The 6,943-nt window shown below is 40.9% G+C and overlaps 2 pseudogenes; one reads left to right on the top strand and one right to left on the bottom strand.

Moving 5' to 3' along the window:
- Nucleotides 1–804: 804 nt before the first annotated feature.
- Nucleotides 805–3,435, bottom strand: LOC134738060 (angiogenic factor with G patch and FHA domains 1-like; annotated as a pseudogene).
- A 1,952-nt stretch (nucleotides 3,436–5,387) lies between these two features.
- Nucleotides 5,388–6,288, top strand: LOC129026121 (retinoic acid receptor responder protein 2-like; annotated as a pseudogene).
- The last annotated feature ends 655 nt before the right edge of the window (nucleotides 6,289–6,943 follow it).

Below are 6,943 nucleotides of genomic sequence, written 5' to 3' on the forward strand. Positions count from 1 at the left end.
CCCTTGCTAAGTATTCCTTTTGTACTCAAAATCAGATTTTTCTGGCACAACTTCATTGCCTGCAATGGTATTTATAAGAAGTATGAATGCCAGCACATGGACTATTTCAATACTGTACTCATTTGTTCATGTATAAACATTTCATTAGCTATGAAACAAACCAAGTACAAATGCTGAATGTACAGTATATATCAACATATTCAGATTCTTCACCGAAGAAAACAATAAAAGACGAATTTTCTGTGACATGTCACCTGTTCATTAGTTCTTTAGTATGATTTAGGCTATTCCAAATATAAGAAAATGTATGCCTCACTATTCATGTTGTCTCAACATTTTTTATCTAGGTCCTGAAGGGCATAAAAAAGAATGTATATTGTCAGATTTATTTTTATAGATTTTAGATGTTTCTTTTGCTGTATTTCCTGTGCATACTAGTATGAATATATGGAGACAAGGACAAATGAACATTTAAGTGGTTATATGAATTTTGCTTATATGGCTAATTGCTTATATGGATGTTGTAAATGGCAAGATAAAATAGTAAAGTTTGATAAACTTATCTGTGCCCTGTGAACTTTAGTTCACTTACTGTATAATTTAATTCAGTCACTAATAATTAGTTTAAAAAGTGTTTTATAAAAGCTGCAAACCACATTTTATTACACATTTCTGAATCAGGAAGGGGTAAACTGTGACACAGCTTTCTTGTGGCACTGACTTTTTTGGGGAGAAACATTCTGCAATAAAATAAGAATTTCCAAACTCTATAAAAAAGCTTGAGTTTTCTTCTGTGATTAACCTTCACTCCTCAGTCCCTTTTACCCAAGGAATGGTTCCTAGGTCATCTTTTGGAAGTTTAGTTTCTGGAAAGTTTTCAGCAAACCTCTCCTGTGCTTTGTCCCAGTTGTTGTTGTTGTTGTTGTTGTTTTGGAGAAGGTGAGTCTCTTTAATTGAGGATGGTTTGTCTGTCTCCAATCCTGCATGTGTTTGCCAAAGCTGAAGCTGTATTGGAATTTTTATTCTCCCACCATCCCTCCTCAGGCCTTCTCCTGTTTTCAACGCATCTTTTTCAACATCTTCTGACCTTTGTCGCTATCAGTAATTTCAGAACGAACAGATGCAGGAGCATCATCTCTTTGGAAATTTCCTTCACTTCCAATCTGCTCCCTATGTTTTCCAACTCTATCTTTATATTTTTGATTCTCCAGTATCTTATCATTTTTGTAGTCTGTATTCTGTAAACCATATTTTACTCGTATATTTTTAAAATCCTTTTCTTCTTTCCAACTCGTTTCCTTCTTAGTTAATGATGGACCAACAAATGATTCATCTTTCTTATCAAGGAAAAGGTGAGCTCTAATCTGCCCTGGTTCACATCCAACACAGCTATTACTGCCAGGGAGAATGTAATAAGATAACACAGTGTCTACAACTTTCACTTTATCTCCATGCTCAGGTTCATAAGGGTCACATTTAGTTTTCAGCTGAAAAATCCATTTTCCGTTAACAATTGTTCCATTTTGACTGCCTGATCCAAAAGGACATAACTTTGTAAGTCATGGTTAAAATAGATTTCTGCATGAAACTTACACCAACTTCAGGGATTCGAAGAGTATGCTCCATATCATTTTCTCTTCCAATTGTAGCAGGTTTTACAGCAGTAATGATGAAGAATGATCCTGTCTGTAACACAGGTGATCTAACGACAATTACTGTCATATATGAGGGCCACACTTTTTCCTAATCTTCCTCCTCAGTATCTTTTGCAGTTGCATTGCCTTTACTGGTAATGCCTTCATCATAACTACCCTCGGTATGAGAGTCGTAATTTAACCTTCTTCTGGTTCACTATCAGTCTCTGTGATTTTCTCATCCTTAAAGATGAATTGAGATGTTTTCATTAAGAGGAGATTCCATAGCATTTCCACTAACTGGAACAGTGAATTTTGGGGGATTATTTTTGTGATGAATGCCTATTTTGGCTTTTTTTTTCACATTTGTGAAATTGTTTTTCCCTTTGCAGCTTGTATGTTCAACACTGAAGGCTTCTTGATCCTCTCAATTCAAATCCTTTTCCTCACTTTTTTTTTTTTGTAGAAGAGTCTGGATCCTTTCTTTTCACAATTTTTCATTTTTGTTTTGTGCTATAAGTCTGAAAATGTTGCAAATCTACTCGAGAATGAAATCCATAGCGACCACTTCCCACATCACAGTAGTAATAAATTAAATCATAATATATTTCGTTCTCAGAATCTTAATAGAAACCAGTGCTGTGGTCAAAATACAGTCCAGTATTTTCATCATAACTTAATCCAGTCTGTGATAAAGCCGCTTCTGCTGCACCTCTCAAACTTCCATCTAATGACGAACCTTCTAAGGACGTATCTTGTGCTGCTAATGCAGATGCTGGCTCCTGTGAATTTGAGGCAAATGACCCTCTTGTCTACATTTAACATTTGGTGTCTTATCAATACCAGGGTGAGCATCACTATTTATAACTGGTCGTTAGAATTCAAAGCAAGAGTTTCAATATCTTGATCTTGCTGATTTGACAGTTCAGTCACTCACTTTGTTTGGAAGACTAACATCATTAGAGTAGGTCTGATAATAATAATCTGAGATTGACCAAGGAGCATGGTTCTCTGCGAGTACTTCTACATCTGACTTTTATTATCTCCATTTCTCCCACAGCGGAGTACGTGACTGAGTTCTTCCAGCTGCGTGCGGAGCTCCTGGCGGTTGCTCGTGTCGCTCTGAGCAGCCGTCCTGTGCGAGGCCATAGCGTCTCCCGTTCCCGCACCTGCCGCCTGCAGCTCCGCGTTCTGGTTCCAGCTTCTCCGCCCTCCTTCTCCGCTGGGCCAGCTCGGGCTCGGAGAGGGGGAGGAGCGGCCACAGCGAAGGCGCTGGCGGCGGGTACGGGCCCGAGGCCGTGAGTTCGGGCGCCCGACGGCTGCGGCCTCGGAGGGGCTGCTCGGGTCCGAAGCGCGGGCCGGCGGAGCCACAGCCACGGGGGACGCGGGAGGAGCGTCGAAGTCCAGGGGCCAGAAGCGCTCCAGCTGTTCCCGAGTTGAGCTGCAAACAGTATCCAAGCGTGTTTTAAATCGAGTTTCCCTGTGGCTACATAGGACCTGCTGCTTACTCTTATTTTTTTCTCCATTCGTTGAGTTATGATTGACAATTTGAAAAGTGTGTATTTTTAGGGTGTACAATAGAGTGTTTTGAGATGTCAGTAGTCTTTAAATCACCTCAGTTAAGCTAGTTAGCATATCTATCCCCTCACATAGTTAATACGTTTCTGTGGGTGTGGTGAGAGCACCTGAGATCTACTCTTGTAGCAAATTTCAAGTACACAGTGTTGTTAACTATAGTCACTATTCTGTACATTAGGTCCCAGCAGTTACTCACCTTGTAACTGAAGGTGCCCCCTTCCATGGAAATCTCCCCACTGTCCCCACTTCCTAGCCCATGGGAACCACCGTTCTACTGTTTCCATGGCTTTTTATTCTTTTATTTTTATTTACTTTTTTAGATTTTACATACAAACGAGATCATGCAGTAGTTGTCCTGTATTCGGCTTATTTCACTTAGCATAATATCTTCAAGATTTATCAATATTGTAGTAGATGAAAGAGTTTCATTTTTATTAAAGCTGAAATTATGTATCAGTTTATTTATCTGTATCAGAGGAATGCAGATACCCTTGCTGATCCTGATTTTATGTCCTTTGGCTATATACTCCAAATTGGGATTAATGGTAGTTCTAGTTTAAAAATTTTAAGGAACCTCCATACTGTTTTTCATAATAGCTGCACCAATTGACATCCTCAGCAACAGTGGACAAGTGTTCTCTTTTTCTACACCCTAACACTTTTTATCTTTTGACTGTTTGATAATAGGCATCCAAACACCATGATAAGGTGATACCTCATTGTGATTTTGATTTTAATTACTCTGAAAATTAGTGATGTTGAGCATTTTTTATATACCTGCTGGCCATTTGTATATCTTTGGAAAAATTGCTATTTATATATTTTGCCCAATTATTAATCAAGAAATTGCTTTTAATTCTGCTGTGGGTTCTTTTTTTGTATTGATTAGTATGACATATATTTTAGATAGTAACATATTATCCTATATATGGTTTACAAATATTTTCTCCCATTTCCTATAATGCCTTTATATTTTGTTGATTGTTTCCTTTATTGTGCCGAAAATTTTTACTTTGACGTAGTTCCACTTGTTCATTTTTGCTTTTGTTGACAGTGTTCTTGGTGTCATATCCAAAACATCATTGCCATGACCAGTGTCAAGGAGGTTTTTCCCCATTTTTTTTTAGAGGATTCATGATTTCAGTTCTTATGTTTAAGTCTTTATTTCATTTCAAATTCATTTTGTGATGATATGAGAGAAGGGTTCACTTTTTTCTGTGCATATCTAGTTTTTCCTACACCACTCCTTGATGTGTTTATCCTTTCTCCATTCTGTGGGATTGGTTGACTGTATATCCTTGAGTTTATTTCTGGGTTCTCTATTCTGTTCTATTGGTTTTTATGTAGGTACTATACTATATTAATGACTACAGCTTTGTAATATAGTTTGAAATCAGGAAGTGTGAGGCTTTCAGCCTTTTTGTTCTTCTCAGTATTTGGCTATTTGAGGTCTTTTGTGGTTCCATACTAATTTTAAAATTGTTGTTCTACATTTTAATAAAATGGCATTAAAATTTTGATAGAAATTTAACTCTGTAGGTCACTTTGTGTAGTATGGATATTTTAACAATATTAATTTTTAGAATCCATGAACACATATTTCTCATTTTGTATTCTTCATTTTCTTTCCTCAACATTTCATACTTTTCAGTACACAGATCTTTCATACTCTTTGTTAACTCATTCCTAAGTATTTCATTCTATTTGATAATATTGTAAATGGAACTATCTTTATTCCTGTTTCAGATATTTTGTTGTTACCGTAAAAAAATGCAACTGATGTTCATATGTTAATATTGTATCCTGAGAATTTACTGACTTGGTTAGTTATAACAGGTTTTTTTTTTTTTTTTCTGGTAAAATGGTGGTTATTCTGAATTCTGGTTAAACTTTAAATTGATAATTGCTATTATCATTTCAAAATTATTTAAAATATGACCAGATGGATTCCTGCTTTCACGAATTCAATGGAATTCAAATCTTTCCATTTAAAATAATTTTGTCTGGTTGACCTAGGCCCCAGGGATTGGGGGCACCCTGTGGGAGCCCGGAGATTCGCTTGGGGGTGGGAGGGAGAAGCCGTCAGAGAGGGGGCTGAGCTGGGGAAGCAGAGAGGGGCTCCGGGGACAGCCGGGAAGAGAGAGTGTCTTGTCGGAGACCCAGTGGGGAGAGAGAATGGGCCAGAAAAGGAGGAAGGGTGAGAGTGGGCAACAGGACGGCTTCCCGGCGCGGCAGGGAACTTTGCTGAAACTGCGGGCCCCGGGGAAGAGCGCGGGCAGGGTGGGAGGGAGTGGAGAGGAGCCGGCACACCCCAAGGTCAGTGTGGAGAAAGGGACATTTCCCGGTTCCTTCGCCTCTGCCCAGCGTTCTGCGGGCATGGCCCCCCCAGGGGCAGGGCAGGGGAGGAGGTGGCTCCCGGCGGGCTCGGAGAACTAAGGGGCGCACACCCGCTTCGCAGCGTCGGGGTGACAGGGGAAGCCTGAGACGGCTGCGGATCTCGCTGGCCCCGTGGGTGGGCGCGGGGGACGCGGGGGCGGGGAGCGGAGCACAGGGGGCCAGCGCCGGGGCCTGCAGGTGGCCCTGGAGGAATCTGCTCCAAGCACCCGCCCGTGCAGCGGGCCTTCCGGGAGACCAGTGTGGACAGCGGCCTGGACACGCCCTTCCCAGCTGGAACATTTGTGAGGCTGGAATTTAAGCTCCGGCAGACAGAGAAGCGGCGGGAGGAAGGACTGGAAGAAACCCAAGTGCAAAGACCTGCCCGAGAGGAGGAAGCAGAAATGCCTGACCTGCGTCAAACTGGACTGTGAGGATAAGGTTCTGGGCACGATGGTTCACTGTCCTCCAGAGACGCAGACTCGGCGGGAGCCTGAGGAGCACCAGGAGGCCCGGTGCAGCCGGGCGGAGCGGGCGGTGAGGACCCCACAGCTGCTGGTTCCCCGCACAGTTCGCCTTCTCCAAGGCCCGGCCCCCAGCGGAGCTCAGCACCGAATCGCATGGCGCCCCCTGGAGCCCTGGCGGGGGTAACCAGTGGAAGACCCACCTCCCAGGGAAAGGACCCCACTGTATCCCCAGATAATAAAACTGTTCTCTCCCCCCAAAAAATAAATAAATAATTTTGTCTGGTGTTTAAAAATGTGTATGTGTACTGGTCAAAATGCTGCCCATTTATCTATATGCCTAATTAGTCAAACTTTTTAATGAAGTTATTTAACATTCTTTTTTATTATGAAACAAAACAGTAAATTTGTTAATGGTTTTAATATCATCTAATATGATTGAAAATATGTCAATTTGTCATTGCCAATGAATCTTTGTGTTATTTATTTTACCCTATTACATATTCTGTCCATAAAGGTCTAAGTGGCTTAGAATCTTGCCTAACATATTGTATGTGCTAAGTACTAACTACTCGAATTCATCAAATTATCTTTCTATACCATTCTTAAAATACAATATTATTTTTTATTTATTTTTGCTAAAATTTTTTTGCCTAATCTAATTATTTATGAAAATTATGAGGTCTATTCAGTTTGTCCTCTTGATAAAAGCCAAAGTTTTTTTTTTCTCTCTTTTTTTTTTTTTGAGACGGAGTCTCCCTCTATTCCCCAGGCTGGAGTGCAGTAATACAATCTCGGCTCACCACAACCTCCGCTTCCCGGGTTCAGGTGATTCTCCTGCCTCAGCCTCCTGAGTAGCTGGGACTACAGGCGTGCTCCACCATGCCCGGCTAA

The sequence above is a fragment of the Pongo pygmaeus genome, chromosome 14 (genome assembly GCF_028885625.2).
Source record: "Pongo pygmaeus isolate AG05252 chromosome 14, NHGRI_mPonPyg2-v2.0_pri, whole genome shotgun sequence".
Lineage (NCBI taxonomy): Eukaryota > Metazoa > Chordata > Mammalia > Primates > Hominidae > Pongo > Pongo pygmaeus.